This window comes from Gossypium arboreum, chromosome 11 (genome assembly GCF_025698485.1).
Source record: "Gossypium arboreum isolate Shixiya-1 chromosome 11, ASM2569848v2, whole genome shotgun sequence".
Lineage (NCBI taxonomy): Eukaryota > Viridiplantae > Streptophyta > Magnoliopsida > Malvales > Malvaceae > Gossypium > Gossypium arboreum.
Window position 1 is genome coordinate 54,329,053 of NC_069080.1, and position 17,460 is coordinate 54,346,512.

A 17,460-nucleotide genomic window follows, 5' to 3' on the forward strand; every position below is an offset into this window, starting at 1 on the left:
ATTTTGTACCGAGGTAAGTTCATATGCAAATTATGCAGTATGTACCATATTTTAAATGCTTTAATATTGCATGTATGGTAAGTACATATATAATTAATGTGATGTTGTATCATGTGTTTAATGCTTAAATTTTGTTATGAATTATGGTTTGATTATTCCATGAGTATGGAATTGGTGTTATTCCATGAGTATGCAATTAGTGTTATGGATATTGAAATTGACATTACGAGCAAGTTCGATGGAAATGTGGTATCGAAGAATCTCGTTTGAACCTTAGGAATAGTTTAGGATACAAGTGACATGTCAATAGGGACTATGCGATCTGAGCTCATGAGTTATGTAGTCTAAGCTCATGATATATGCAACACATATTATGGGGTTCTGGATGCTGGTCTTGTATGTTCTACTGGTGGCTGGGTAGTCTAGCATGTGTTGTGAATACCTGACAGCTTGTGTGAGTAGCCCATGTAGCTACATCTTGACCGACAGCTCGAGTGAGCAGACCCATAGGTAGCTCGAAAGTGAGCAACATGTGATATGTGATATGGGGTAACGATGGCTACATGTGGGGCACTTAGGTGTGAGATTCCGATGTATCTTATGGTATTCCAAGTGTTCAACGGGTAGTCTAAAGAGAAGTTCAATAGGTAATCTTAATGAATACATCAAAGACGAGAAAGTAAGTTATTATGTGCAAGTGGGCACAAGTATGTACATCAAACTCATGAGAATACCATGGATATGATGAATTTGTGGTAAGAATATATATGTAGAATAAATTTAAGTGATTTGATAATAAAATGCAAGATTATGCTTATTATGTTAAATATATGATTAAGTCTTGTTTAAATTGCATTTTATTTACATGTGAGCTTACTAAGCTTTAAAGCTTACCCCCATTTTCTTTCCTTTTTCTTATAGTGTCACCAAGCTAGCTTGGGGATCAGAGAACGTCGGAGTTTTCGATCACAGTATCAATTGGAAAATTAGGTATAGTTAGTCTCAACATTTTGAGTATGGCATGTATAGAGACTTAGTCTTTTTGATATATGTCATATTGGTTTAGCCAAATGTGTTGGATTATGGAAATATTTGATTCATTTTGTATATAGCCATGTGATATGGTTCATATTGATTATTTGGGTTGTAACCCTAATTAATTATGCATGCATGCAATGTGTTATGCTTGATGTGGTTGCTTGTGGATGATATGTGAGATGAATGGAATATGTGCTAAATGAATGAATTGTGGCTAATAAGTATGACCAAAGCTATGGTATAATTGAGTAAATTGAAAGTAGGTTTATCATGATGAATAAATATGAAATTGGTGTGGAATTCCATATGAAAGCATGATGGTTTGGATAGGTGATATGTTGACATTACAAAGTCATGGATTAATCATGTTTATGAGTATTTGAGTGACTAAATATACAATGTTGCATGCCATCAAAAATGTATGTGTGAGTGAGCATTTAAGGGTGACAAATGGCTTGGAAGATAGCCTCAAAGTTGTCCACACGGGTAGACACACAGGCGTGTGTCTAGGCCATGTATGACACATGGTTTGTCCCATGGGCGTGTGATTCAATCGTGTATCCCCTGCACCCTAATTAGGTGAAACAGAATGCCTAATAGTAAACACACGAGTAGAGACACGATGTCTCAGCAGTGTAAAGAACATAGCCTCAAGACATGGGCGTGTGCCCAGGTCGTGTGAAGTTTGCACTTAATATTTGGAATTTAATTCGCCACACTGCTTAAGCACACGAGTGTGTGACTTGGCCATGTGACCCTAATTGAGTTGATGATGTCATAAACATAGAGTTACACGGGTTGAGGACACGGGCGTGTCCCAAGTGTGTAACTCTTTAAAGTAGGAAAATTTTCTAAGCTTTTCTAAAGTACTCGGTTTAGTCTCGAACCACTCCCCATGTATGTTTTGGGCCTCGTAGATCCATGTAAGGGACAATTTGCTTATGTATGAATGGAATGGATCTGAATGAAATTTTATGGCCGTTTTGTATGTTTGCTTGTGATTAAGTCCGATAATGCCTCGTATCTCATCCTGGCGTCAAACACGGGTAAGGGGTGTTTCAAATAGGTCCATTTTTTGGTGTTTTCATGGATAATCACTTAGTAAAAGTTGTTTATTACACATGAAACTTTCATTTTCTACCATTAAACATCAAAACACATGTATGTCACACATGGGTAAAATTTTAAACATGAACTCTACTTCAAAAAAATGGTAGAAATGGAAAGATCGGGTGAATACGACTTCAAAAATGTAAAGAGCATTAAAAACGAGGCTAGAATGCACTTATTATCAAGCTTGAAAGATGAAAAAACTCTAGCTATAGAGGGCTTGAAAATTTTGACCAAGGTTGAAGAAAGATAGACAAAGTTTGGCTTGATTTTCCCATTTTTATTCTTTTATTTACTAAATGACCAAAATGCCCTTTTTCACCTTTCTTTAAAAATTTATCTTTCCAAGTCTATTTTTGTGCACTAACGTAAAAATTGGTCTAAGTATCATCTAAGGATCTCTAATTTAAAATCTCATAGAAATTGGACACCTCTAGCATGTAGAACTCATCTTTTGCACTTTTTATAATTTAGTTCTTTTGACTAAATGGAGTGCCCAAACGTCAAAATTTTTGAATGACATTTTCACGAAATCATTCGTGAAATTGTAGACTATAAAAATATAATAAAAAGAAATTTTACTGCATCTAATTTATGGTCCCGAAACCACTATTCCAACTAGCCCTAAAATCGAGTTATTACACTACTGGTCCTATTCTTTCGGTAATCTCATACGGCCCAATAAATCTCAGACTTAACTTGTCTTTACGACAAAATCTTAGAATTTTGTTCCATGGAGATACTTTCAAAATACGTTATCATCGATCTGAAATTCAATCTCTCTTCTTTTCAAATCCGCATACAACTTTTGTCTATCAGAAGTAGTTTTCAAACAATCACAAATCACCATTACATTTTCTTTGGTTTCTCTAACCAAGTCAACCCCATGAATCTGATTCTCTCTGAGCTCTGTCCAGTACAATGGAGTTCAGCATTTTCGACCATACAATGCCTCATAAGGCGCCATCTTTATACTTGTCTGAAAACTATTGTTGTAGGCAAATTCAACTAATGGTATATATTTTTCCCAACCACCTTGGAATTCTAGAACACAACATCAGAGCATATCTTCTAAAATCTAAATTACCCTCTAGGATTGACCGTCGGTTTGTGGAAGGAAAGTTGTACTAAAATTTAATTTTGTACCCAAAGCTTCTTGCAACTTCTTCCAAAACAGCAAAGTGAACCTTGGATCTCTATCCGATATAATAGAAATAGGTACTCCATGAAGTTTAACAATTTCAAAAATGTACAAATCAACAAGCTTATCAAGTGAGTAATCAGTATGTTTCGGTATAAAATGAGCTGATTTTGTCAATCTGTCCACGAAAATCCAAATGGCATCCTTCCTTTTTCGAAGTCAAAGGGAAACCTATCACAAAATCCATGGTAATTCTGTCCCATTTCCACTCGGGAACCATCATAGGTTGAAGTATACCCGAAGGTACTTGGTGTTCAGCCTTGTTGACAAATCAAACATTTGAAAGGTACTTGGTGTTTAGCATTTACTTGTTGACAAATCAAACATTTTGAAACTAACTCCGAGATATCTCATTTCATACCTGACCACCAATATATTTTCTTCAAATCACAATACATTTTTGTACTGCCCAGATGAATAGAAAAACAACCACTATGTTCCTTATTAAGAATCTTCTGAATCAGCTCTGTACCTTTACGAACACATATCCTACCTCAAAATCTCAAACAATCATCGATGTCAATCTAAAATTTTGAGTCATCGCCCAATTCACATTGAATTCTCTTGGCTTGCAACTTACTATCACACTTTTGAGCCTCGCAAATTTATTGAAGAAACATTGGTCTAGCTTTCAACTCTACTAGAATCGAACCTTTATCGGATAAAGTCAACTGTGTATTCATGGCCCTCAAAGTAAACAAAGATTTCCGACTCAAAGCATCGGCTACTAAATTTGCCTTTCCTAGATGGTAATCGATCACAAGCTCATAGTCTTTTAATAACTCAAGCCATCGTCGCTGTCACAAATTTAGATCTTTTTGAGTAATCAGATACTTTAAACTTTTGTGATTGGTAAAGATGTGACATTTTTCATATTGTAACTGATGTCTCCAAATCTTCAAGGCAAACACAATGGCAACCAACTCTAAATCATGCATCGGGTACCGCTTTTCATGCAGTTTCAACTGTCTCGAGGCATAGGCTATCACTTTGCCCTCTTGTATCAAAACACATCCTAATCCATTCAATGATGCATCACTATAAATTACAAACTCTTTCCCTGATTTAGGTTGTACTAAAACTGGTGCCTTAGTCAATAATGCCTTCAATTTCTCAAAACTTTGCTGACATTTTTCAGACCATTCGAACTTAACATTCTTTTGCAACAATCTAGTCATAGGTGTAGTGATCATAGAAAATCTTTTAACAAACCGTCAGTAATAACTGACTAATCCCAAAAAGCTTCTAACCTTAGATACATTCTTTGGTGGTTTCCACTCAACAATACCAAAAATCTTGCTCGGATCAACTTGGATACCATTACTTGAAACAATGTGTCCTAAAAGTCTGACTTCTCGAAGCCAAAATTCACTTTTACTAAACTTAGCATACAATTGTTTTTCTCTTAAGGTATGTAAAATAGTTCTCAAGTGCTTTCCATGCTCTGTCTCATCTCGAGAATAGATCAGTATGTCATCAATAAAAACAACCACAAACTTATCAAAATATGGTAAAAAAATTCGGTTCATTAGCTTTATAAAAACTACAGGAGCATTTGTTAATCCGAAAGGCATAACAAGAAATTCATAATGCTCGTACCTTATTCTAAAAGTAGTCTTTGGCACATCTGAATCTTTAAATAGCAACTGGTAGTATCCAGATTTCAAATCTATCTTTAAAAACATTGTTGCCCCTTTCAGCTGATCAAACAAGTCATCAATTCTCGGCAAGGGATACCTGTTCTTTATAGACACTTTATTAAGCTGTCGAAAATCGATGCAAAGTCTCATAGATTCGTCTTTCTTCTTTACAAATAATACAGGTGCACTCTAGGGAGAATAACTTGGTCTTGCAAAACCCTTATCTGTTAGTTCTTGCAAATGAGTTTTCAACTCCTTCAACTCAGTGTAGTCCCAAGGACCAAATCAATACTAAACTCAACTTCTCTAATCGGAGACAAACCTAGCAATTCTTCCGGGAACACAACCAAATATTCACACACTACTGGCACTAATTCAATTTTCAATTCAAATTCTTTTGTATTCAACACATAGGCAAGATAGGCTTCACAACCTTTTCCTAAACATTTCTAAGCAGACATCAAAGAAATCATAATTGGTAATCTAACTGACTCATCTGATTCAACCTGAAGAATTTCATCATTTTCACATCTCAATTCAATGATTTTCTATCTACAATTTACTAAGCATCATGTATAGTCAATCAATCCATACCTAATATAACATCAAATTCATCAAACGACAGCAACATCAAGTCATCCAGAAAATAGTGACCTCTAATCATCAAAGGACATTTCTTGCATACTTTATCAACTAATACATGCTTGCCTACAGGGTTTGACACCTTAATCATAAATTTTGTAGACTCAACAGGCATATTCTTACTAATTACCAAATTCATGCGTACATATGGATGGGTAGATCCCAGGTCAATCAAAGCAATAATAGTAGTATCACAAAGAGAAAAAGTACCGGTGATAACATCGGAAGAAGATGCGTCCTCAAGAGCACGAATGGCATAAGCTCTAGCTGGTGATCTAGCATCGGATCTCCCTGTTGAATCCCTTGTTACATTTTTCCTGCTAGCTCCATTCCCGATATTTCTCAGGGGTCTCCCTCTAGATGTAGTATTACTCAGTCTTGTACTCTGAAACTTTTCTTTTACAGTCATCTCTGGGCAATCTTTAATGAAATGATCTTGGGAACCACACTTGAAACAAGCTTGATCGTTCATTCAGCACTTGCTGGGGTGACATCTTCTACAATGGGGGCATCCAGATTTATTGGGTCGATTACCAACGCTCGCAATAGAAGTAGTCTAAGCTTTATAACCCGAATAATGATTTCTATGATTTCTATTTGAGAACCCAACTGAAGCATGAGAATGAGAATGCATCTCTCTAGATTTCTTAGACTGAGATTGGAATGACTTACCCATCGGCCTCTTTCTTGCATCTCTAACCTCAGACTCAGTTTTTCTCTTTTCTTTGGTCAGTTCCTCTGCTTTACAAGCCCATTAAATGAGCACGACAAATTCTTTCAGCTCAAGAAAACCCATTAATAATCTAATGTCTTCATTAAGCCCGTCTTCAAACCTTTTACACATAATAGGTTTGAAGGAAACACACTTTCTAGCATACTAACTGAGCCGAACAAACTCTCTTTCATACTCAGCAACTGACATGCAGCCTTGTTTCAACTCAAGAAATTCTTTACGCTTTTGATCGATGAATCGCTCACTGATATACTTTTTTCAGAATTCCTCCTGAAAGAATTCCCATGTAACCCTCTCTTCCAGAACCACAGATACTAATTTTTTCACCAATGATGTGCGAGTCCCTCAGAAAAGATATAGCACATTTCAAGCATTGATCGGGTGTACAAGATAATTCATCAAACACTCTAATAGAATTCTCGAGCCAAAATTTTTCTTTTTTGAGATCATCATCGGCATTTGCTCTAAATTCTTTAGCTCCTTGCTTTTTGATCTTATCAACCAGGGTTCTATTCAATCTCATAAAGTCCATATCTTGAGGCAGTATGGGGACAGGTTGAGGATTAGGAGAGGCGGGAACATGTTGTTGTTGAGCGGTCAGGTTTGTTCAAATGCACCCTGAGAACCATTCATTCATCATCTAGAAGAAGGCTTCTTGAGCCTCTCCTCCTTGACTCACAGTTACTGGTCTACTCTCAACTGGAACCGTCCCTTAGGCGAGAGCTAGTGCATTACTTTCTACAATGTCTGCCACAACTCAATCGGGATCCATTACTATCTGAAAACACAGTTTAAAATTGTCAGGAGTCGTCACACTATCAAAATTTATATATGGCATGTATAGCTAGACTCGTACACATGCTACGTTAGTTCAAGAACCGACTAACTCGTAGCTCTAAAACCACTAAATCTAACACCCCTTACCCATATCCAACGCTAGAATAGGGTACGAGGCATTACTAGACTTATACATAAGCAATCATACAAAACTGAGACATAAATTTCCATCCAAATTTAAAATTTTTCACATACATTCCTACAAGGCCTAAAACATACATTGGAGGTAGTTCGGGACTAAACCGAGAACTATAGAAAATTCTACAACACCTAGAAAATTTTTCATCAAAATAGGGTTACATGCCTATGTGGCTTGGGACACGCCCGTGTGGGTAGGCTGTGTGGTAACACACGCCCGTGTCCTTAAGTCGTGTAACTCTCTATTTATGATGTCATGCACCAAGGAAAGTCACACGGCCAAGTCACACGCCTGTGTGCTAGGCTGTGTCCCTCACACGGCTGAGACACACGGCCATGTCTCTACCCGTGTGTACAAAAATAGGGCTATTTACCAAGCCATTTTGCCACCCTTACTTGCACCAACCAGCATAACAACAAGCGACACTAATCCAAGCATATACATACAACCAAATTAGTCACTAACAAGATGTCAATACATCATTTGCATATACTAACATCTATCATGCATAACCATCACATACTTTTTTTTCCATTCATGCCAATTTCATCTTCATGATAAGCATCATCACATAAACATACCAATGACCAATAAGAATAATATTAGCCAACTTCCAATGGCCATATACAAAATGAGTCATTAACTATTACAAGGCCAACGCATTTGACTAACAAATATGACACGTAACAAAAAAACCAAGTCCCTATACATTCCATACTCAAAATATTAAAACAAAGTATACCCAAAACAATCGTTTGATAATGTGAATCGATCTCCGATGTTCCTCAATTCCTGAGCTAACTTGGCGACACTATAAGGAATGGAAAGAAAAAGGGAGTAAGCTTTAAAGCTTAGTAAGTTTGCATGCAAATAATAAGCAACAAAAATCATTCATTAATTATATAACTACTCAACATAAGTTAACATAAATATCATCTTGTATCTTAGACATAACTTACTCATTAGCATTCTTACTAAGGGTTCATCTCATACCAGAGTTCATAATCATGGGTTTTACATACATACCTATACCAACTCGTAACATAGTCACATACTTTGTCATCTTTGACAAACTCTTTGAATTACTCATTGAACACTTGGAATACAATCGGATACAAGGAAGGTCTTGCACATAAGTGCCACATATGTAGCCAATGCTACCTCATATCTCATAACACATGGGGTTCACACACAAGCTAATCACGGGCATGCTCACTCAAGCTGTTAGTCAAGACGTAACTACACGGGCTGCTCACACAAGCTGTCAGGTATTCGTAACACATGTTGAACTACCTAGCCACCAGTAGGATGTACATGACCGCACCCGGATTCATATAGATCACGTAACTCATGGTTTCCTAGTGACATGTCACTTGTATCCTAAACTATTCCTAAGGTTCAACCGGGATTTTCTCACTTGTCGTTTTGTTGTCGAGCGTATCCATATTATCATTTATATAATTCATGCATAATAAAACAAATAACAATGCAAGTACAACATTACCTTTATTTACACACAAACTTACCTCGGTACAAAATAGTTGGAAATGGACCTAATCGTCAATAACCTTGTTTTTCCCCTGATCAAGGTTCGAACTTAGTTTTTCCTGATCTATAATAGCAAATTTAACTTATTTAATTATCACATTAGTCGATGCTGTCCAAAAATCAACTTATGGAAAAATTACATTTTTACCCCTAAACTTTGACATATTTACATTTTATTCCTTAGGCTCGTAAAATAAAATGTATCCATTTTCTTTGTTACCCAAGCCTAGCCGAACTAAATCTTGCTCATAACAACCTACATTTTTCGTCAAATTACATTTCTACTACCTATTTTCACAACTTTTACAAATAAGTCCTTTTTATGCATTTTCACTAAAAATCACTTAATAAAAATTGTTTATGTAAGAACCCAAACTCGACCTGGACATTATGGTTAAATCTGGCAATGTCACATTGAAGTGTTTTCGTAAAGCATGAGATCATTTGCAAAGCCCAATCTTTATTAAGCCTTTTCGTGTGATCTAACTGATGATTTTAAAACTTGCGACGCTATCAAAAGTATTTACTTTAAAACGTTATTAAATTCAAAATCTCGTTTGTAGTGGAAGCTTTTTAAAAAAATTATGTACTAGCGTTTATTTGTAAAACATTATTTTCTTGTGGAAGCTCTTAAATCAGTTCGAATCCGTGGAATTTTTTAAAAACATTTATCCTTTTGAAAACTCGCGTCTTTTCCCTACTGCTAGCAGTATTAAAGCAAAAGAAATATAAATCCCCAAATTAAAAATAAAATTTAGAGAGGACTTATTACATAAAAACACCCAATTTAAATTACATATCAATTAAAAGATTAAAGGAAGCAAAAACAATTGTGTGGCCACCTTTGAGTCCCTCGCAGCACCGATCCACCTAAGGATTACCTGCACAGATAAGCAGAATGGTAAGTTTACAAAAACTCAATGTGTAATCTCTTAATAAACAAACAGTCAAACATACAGTGAGCAAATACAATCTGGGCCCAAGCCCATATCAGTAACAGTGACAATAGTAGTTTGGGCTTTAACCCATCTCAATATAGAAACAATATGTGTTTGGGCCTTGGCCCATTGCAGTAACTGTGATAGCCTTAAAACGACCTTAGTCGGAATGTGGTTTCGGGACCACAAAACCGAGGCATAAAAATAATTTAATATTCATTTTGATGCCTATAATATGTGTTAATTCGTGTGTCACATTTTTGATGTTTTGATTTAGAGTTATAAATGTGAATTTCACTAAAAAGGACCTAGTAGTAAACTTTGAAAGTAGGATAGGGAAATGTGTGATGACTAATTGAATCATGCATGCAAAACAATGGTTTTGCATGTCAAATACCCTTCTTTTTATAAGTGGTGGCCGGCCATGATGGTCACATATATATAATATGTATTAAATCTTAATTAAATGACTATTATTTTATGCAAAAGAAAGGAAATAAATAAAAGAAAGAAAAGAAAAGGGTAATGAAAACAAAGCTTGTATCCTTGGTTCTAGCTTGGCGAAAACTTAAAGGAAGAAAGGGATATAGCATTCGGTTGTCTTAAGCTCAAAACAAGGTTAGTAATTCATGTTAGATTTTGGAATTTTAGCTTAATTTAAGTTAATTACTATGTTCTTTAATTAGCCTATGTTAAAATTTTGGACTTGGGTGGTGAATGAAGCATTCGACCATGGTTGTTAGTGAAGAAATTTGATTACCTTCTTCATGTTTTAATGAGTAAATGTGATATGGGTGTTAAGCGGAATGATGTTTAAGTACGAATGTGTTTGGATGGATGTGCTTATGAGTATGACTTGAGATAAAATGGTGGTAATGTTGTATACACTTGATAAGTATGTTAGATGGTTTGAGATTTGAACTAGTTATCAAGTTCTTTAGGTAGCCCATGCTAGGAATTTTGATTTTGGCATGACTAGGACTTTTGGCCATAGTAGCTATTGAGGGTTTAGGTTTGTGATTCATGTTAAATTGGATGATAGGAAGAAAATCGCTTGTGTATGTGTAGTTGCGAATGTGAATTTAGGTAACATTTCTTGTAACATTGGCATTTTAAAAGTGATGGAATGGGGATTTAAGCTTGATAAGATTTTGTTAAGGATGAATGAAAAAAAATGTGTATTCGGCTAGGGATGATATGATTGATTGGTGAAGTGGCTAATAGGATTTTAATGAAATTATGCCAAGGCGAATGTATCATGAAGTAAATAAAATGCTAAATCGCATTATGTGCTTATACGATAATCGGTTAGGGAGGTTTGATATGAAGCTTTGATAAGTTTGAGAGATGAATGACCGAATGAGCAATAGGTTATGTATGGATGAATTTTATGCATATGTTTGTGTGTAGCATTAGTAATTTAATGGCATTCGACATTGTTTAATTAAAATTTGAAATGAATGCTTGGAAGATTAAATAGGTCGCTCTAATGACCAAATATGCTAAAAGCTAAAATATGGACAAATGATCTGAATGAATTGGTTTTTGAATTGTATATGGTAGCCGTATGTATGTGTTTGATTGAGAAGTAAATTTGTTTGAATTAGCTCAAGAGCTTAGAGGACCAAAGTTGGATAAAGGGAAGGAAAAAGTGATCGAATAGCCGTCGAAATCGTTCGACAACATCCGAGGTAAGTCTTCGAGTAATGACCCTACTTGAATTATATTGAAATGATTTGTCATATTATGGCGGATAGCCGAATGTGCGTAGGGACTACGTTATAAAGTCAATTGAAATCATGCTATTTGTGTGTGGCTATTGAGCCGAAATTGGAAAGGTTTGATAAATTGTTTGTGTTTGAGCCTTAGTAACAAAAATGAAATATGGATGTGTCATGATTATTGATATATGTGTGCATGAGCATTTGAATGATACCCGGGCTAAGTCCCGAAGGCATTTATGCTAGTGATTATATCCGGGCTAAGACCCGAAGGCATTTGTGCGAGTTGTTATATCCGGGCTAAGACCCGAAGGCATTTGTGTGAGTTGTTATATCCGGGCTAAGACCCAAAGGCATTCGTGTGAGTTGTTATATCCGGGCTAAGACCTGAAGGCATTCGTGCGAGTTGTTATATCCGGGCTAAGACCCGAAGGCATTTGTGCCAGTTGCTATACCCGGGTTAAGACCCGAAGGCAATCGTGCTTGTGGTTATATCCGGCTAAATTCTGAAGAAACTTGGTTTGAAGGTGAGCATTTTGTGCTGTAATAAATTCAATTAATACGCTCGAAAAACCCAAACGATAAGGTATGTTTGCATGTGCATCGGAAAAGTCGATTCGTTTGAAATAGTATTCGTTCAATCGACTAACGAACTTTCAGCTCTTAGATAGGTTGATACCTTGTGTGTGTATATGTTGATGAAGTGTGAAGTAAGTATGATTATGAGAATGTGTATTAATAAAGTGATTCATTTAGCTATGTGAACGTAATACTTTAGTCAAAGCCAATTTCATTACTTGAAACTTACTAAGCATTAAAATGCTTACCCCATTGCTTGGCTCTTTGTTTTCTAGATTTTGTTCGTTAGCTATCGGATTCGGGATCATCGAAGTCGAAGTCATCCACACTATCAAAGCCCTTTTGGTACTCTTTTAGTTGAACTCTGGATATGGCATGTATAGGACTACCCTTTGTTGTTTTTCAAGTACTTTTTGTGATGTATGTGTGTACAGCCATATGAAAATGGCTCGTAGAAGTGGAGTATGGCATTAGACCATTTGTGTTTATGTATATATATATGGTTTCATGATGTGACTATGGACTGGAATGGAAGTGTTTGGCAAATGATCAGCCATTGGAATGGCTAAATATGATCATATGTGGACCTATGTATGACAAAACTCTAGTTGGTCCATGGAAACCACGAAATAGGTAAAGTTTACCTTGAAAACAGATGCTGATAGCAGCAGTGGTGTGGATTTGAAAAATCACTAAAATTTGTAGGAATGGAATTAGATAATAAATAAATTATGTAATCGAACCTTGATGAATCTATTTTCATATGAAAGTAACGAAACAATCATATGAGCAGTATATTAAGAGATATTAAAGTTCTCGTGAAATAGGGCCAGAACGGTTTCTGGATCCCCTGTTTCGAATTTGAAAATTTACCATAAATTATCTAGAGACAATTAGAAGTCATGCCTTATATTTATAGATTCCTATTTGAGTCTAGATTCATTATAAACAAACGATATGAGTATTGAAGCTCTGTACAGGGAGATATCCAAGTCGAAATACATGAAGGTCAGAGTAGTCAAACCCAGAATCAGGGGAGACTTTAACTAATAAAATGTACCAATTGGCCCGACCAAAAATTCTAGAAATAATTCCACAGATGGATATATGAGTCTAATTTCAGGTAAAATTTACAGAATCAGTTTTCAAGTTTTGGAACTCGAGATATGATTTTTACGGCGACAGTGACGCAGTTAGCCAGCCTGTCTGGAATTTTTTTTTTTAAATGGACTGTGAAAACAAAGTAATTAAGTCTGTTAGCACCTCGCGTTCGACTCCGGCAACGGTATCGGGTACGGGGTGTTATAGTAACAGTAAACAGAGTAGTCAACACTATATTTACGGACTCAGTTAATGATTTAGATGTTAGAAGCCAAAATTTAAAGAAGTTAACACTGTTAGTGCTCGAGTTGCCTCCCGAGAAGCACTTATTTATAGTCTAAGCTTGACTTACCTCTCTTTCGTGTGATTACGGTGGATTGAGGAGTTGAAACTCCTCACCTTTGCTATCAATTTTATCAAAATAAGGTCTGAGTCAAGTATTATTTACCTTAAAAGTTCCGAATACAGTATGTGTTACCTCAACTATACCATGTGGGAAGATGTTCATTACCATGAATGGAGTCACTCTGTCTGTATTGTGCTCTAGAGTAGGAATTCGGGGGTCATTTGCATCTAACATTACTTTGTCCCCAACTTTAATTTGCCTTGTTTCATCCCTATGTTTATTGTGGTGTCACTTCAATTTTTTGTGTACTTTTGGTTTCTTCTTGACAGGTGTTCGCCATTCATCTAGTTCATCGACCTGAAGTCTTCATTCTTCATAGATGGTTCCTTTGTTGTTACTTGAACAAGGCTCATTTATGCTCGTCGAACGTGTTTCCTGCAAAGAAGGTTGCAGCACAAGATCAGTATTAGTAACACGATTTATACAACCACTCTCAATATTTGATTTATTACTTGAATTATGAGCTTGAAGAGTGATTGTTTCATCACCCACACAAAGTGTGAGTTCACCTGTACCAACATCGATAACAGTTCTAGCTGTTGCTAAAAGAGCCTTCTTAAAATTAAAGGCACGTCACTATCCTCTTCTATATCTAGAACAACAAAGTCTACTGGGTATATAAATTTATCAATTTTAACAAGAACATCTTCAATAATACCGCTAGGAAATCTAATGGTTTTATCATCCAATTGAATGCTCATCGTAGTTTGTTTAGGTTTCCCAAGACCTAGCCGTTTAAACATTTTATAAGGCATAACATTAATGCTCGCCCCTAAATCAGGCAATGCATTATTCACGTTCAAACTACCAATCAAATAAGGAATCGTAAAACTCCCTAGATCTTTCAACTTGTTGGGTAGCTTGTTCTGTAGAACGGCTGAGCAAACTACATTCAACTCTACATGCGACGCCTCATCCAATTTTTGTTTATTTGCTAGAAGCTCCTTTAGAAATTTAACTGCGTTTGGCATTTGCGAAAAAGCTTCAATAAACGGTAAGTTAATGTGTAATTTCTTTAATAGTTTTAGGAATTTACCAATATGTTCGTCCGTGTGGACTTTCCTTATCGCACTGGGGTATGGCACATGAGGTTTGTACTCTTTACTTACCGGTTTTTGCTCATTGTGGTCCACCTCACATTTACCTTTACTTGCCACAATTCCTTGCCTTGGTTCTGGTTTTGGTTCGACTAACCCTTCCTTATCTCAAGTGGTAATCGCATTAAGTTGTTGCCTTGGGTTAGATTCAGTGCTACTTGGTAAGCTACCTTGTGGACATTCAGAAATTAATTTGGTAAGTTGGCCTATCTGAGTTTCGAGCCCTTGGATCGACACTTGTTGATTCTTAAGTGCTGTTTCAATATTCTGAAAATGAGTCTCTGACACTGAGATAAATTTTGTTAGCATATCCTCAAGGTTCAGCTTCTTTTCCTACTGGTAAGGTGGTTGTTGAAAACCTGGGGGATGTTGTGGCCTTTGATTTCCTTGACCACCCCACAAGAAGTTGGGATGGTTCCTGCATTAGAATTATTACTGTATGGGTTATTTTGAGGTCTAGAATTATTGTTACCCATATATTGAACTTGTTCCTCCTCAGTGCTAGGGTTGAAGGATTGATATTCTGTGTGTACTCCTCCTCCATTTGAATCGCACCTCATCATGGGATGTACCTGAGTAGAACCACACAAACCGTCAATCTTTTTATTTAAAAGTTTTACCTGATTTGATAGCATAGTGACCGCGTCAAGGTTGAAAATACCAACTGCTTTTGTTGACTTTGTTCTCATGACTTGCCACTGATAGTTATTCAGTGACATCTCTTTAATAAATTCGTAAGCCACTTTAGGTGTTTTGTTATTGATAGTCCCACCAGTAGCTACGTCGATAAGTTGCCTTGTTGAGGGGTTCACACCATTGTAAAACATTTGAACCTGCAACCATAAAGGTAACCCATGGTGAGGGCACCTTCTCAATAGATCTTTGTATCTCTCCCATGCATCATAGAGTGTTTCTAGATCCATCTGCACAAAAGAAGAGATATCATTCCTCAATTTAGCCGTTTTATCTAGCGAAAAATATTTGAGTAAGAATTTTTTAGTCATTTATTCCCAAGTAGTGATTGACCCCCTTGGTAACGAGTTCAACCATTGTTTAGCTTTGTTCCTCAATAAAAAGGGAAATAACTGAAGGTGAATGGCATCATCAGAAACACCATTGATTTTAGAAGTGTCAAAGAATTCCAAAAAAATTGCCAAATGAGTGTTTGGGTCCTCGTCCTGCAAACCATCAAACTGAACAAACTATTGTATCATTTGAATCGTGTTAGGTTTCAGTTCAAAATTATTTGCAGCAATAGCAGGCCAAACTATACTTGACTCAGTTCCTGTTAAAGTAGGTTTAGCATAATCATACATAGTGCGTGGAGCAGGATTCTAATTTACTGGATCAGCAGCAATTGCAAAAGGTAGCGGATTTTCTTGATTTTTAGCCATCTCCTCGGTTGTGGTAGACATATAGTCCTCTTGCTCTTTCTCTGTGTATCTTATGCTTCGTCTTCTTTCTCTTCGGTTTCTGTGAGCTGTGCGATCAATCTCACTGTCAAAACGCAATGGTCCTGACGGGTTTGTTCTAGTCATAAACTATAAAAACCTACCAGAAGGGAAAAGAAAATTTAGTAACAAAACTCAAAATAAAATTTAAATTGCAATAGAATAAATGGCTAAAGTAATAAAAATTAAGTGTTCCTAGTATCTTAGTTCCCCAGCAACGGCGCCAAAAACTTGATGTGATGTAAATCGTGATAAGTTTTATAATTTATGAATGACCATTCTTGAAAACTAACTATTATCACGACAAAGGCAAGCGCACCTATTGAACAGTAGTATAGCTTATGGCAAGACCGGAATGTCGAACCCAAAGGAACTAAAAGTACTACTATTAACTTTGTTTTTATTATCTAGCCTAAAAATAAAGCGATTTGTTTTATCTAAACTAATTACTAAATAAGAATGCACAGAAAGTGAATTGGGGAAATAACTTTTGGGAAAACTGAATGATTTGGACAATACCTAAGGAAATATCCACCTAAACTTCACTTGTTATTGACTCTGAATTAGACGATTTATTCAGTTGACTTGATCCATAGAAATCCCTAATTTATATTATTATCTCTATCGAGACTAACAACGTCTAACCCTAAGTTGATTAATTGAAATCTCTTTCTAATTAAAACCCCTAGTGTTGTATTAACTCAATTTATGGATTCCCTTATTAGGTTTCATCCTAATCCGGCAAAATTATGTCACTCTATCTATAGGCATGCAATCAACTTCTCTTAATTATGTTAGATCTACTCTTAGACAGGGACTTTTGCTCCTCTGAATAAGCACATCAAAACTTGAATTAATATCCTGGAATATCAAAGCAAGAATTAAGAACACATAATTAGAACAAATAAAATATTTATCATATAATTCAAATAATAATAACAAGATCCGTCTTAGGTTTCATTCCCCTTAGGTATTTATGGGGTTTAGTTCATATTTATGAAAGAAAACGTCTCAAAAGAATAATGATAGCAACACATAACGAAAACCCAAGAACTATTGAAGGGAATTGAAGGGAGATCTTCAGTCTTGAAGGTTAATCTGGCTTCTGAGATGGAACAATAGGCTTCTTTCAAGTAATTCCTCGCTTCCTACTCTCTGTCTCCTTTCGAGGTACCTCCTAGGGTGTTTATATAGGCTTTAGAATGATTCAAAACCCTCAAGAGTGGCCTTTTCTGAATAGGACTAGATTTGGGCTCGACAGGGACACGCCCGTGTGACA

The 17,460-nt window shown here is 36.1% G+C and overlaps 1 non-coding gene across 1 annotated transcript; it reads left to right on the forward strand.

Annotated features, from left to right (window-relative positions):
• The first annotated feature begins 15,579 nt into the window (after window positions 1-15,579).
• On the forward strand, window positions 15,580-15,686 carry LOC128284653 (small nucleolar RNA R71). The gene has a single exon (XR_008275075.1). It is a non-coding gene; the product is annotated as a small nucleolar RNA R71 (small nucleolar RNA).
• The last annotated feature ends 1,774 nt before the right edge of the window (window positions 15,687-17,460 follow it).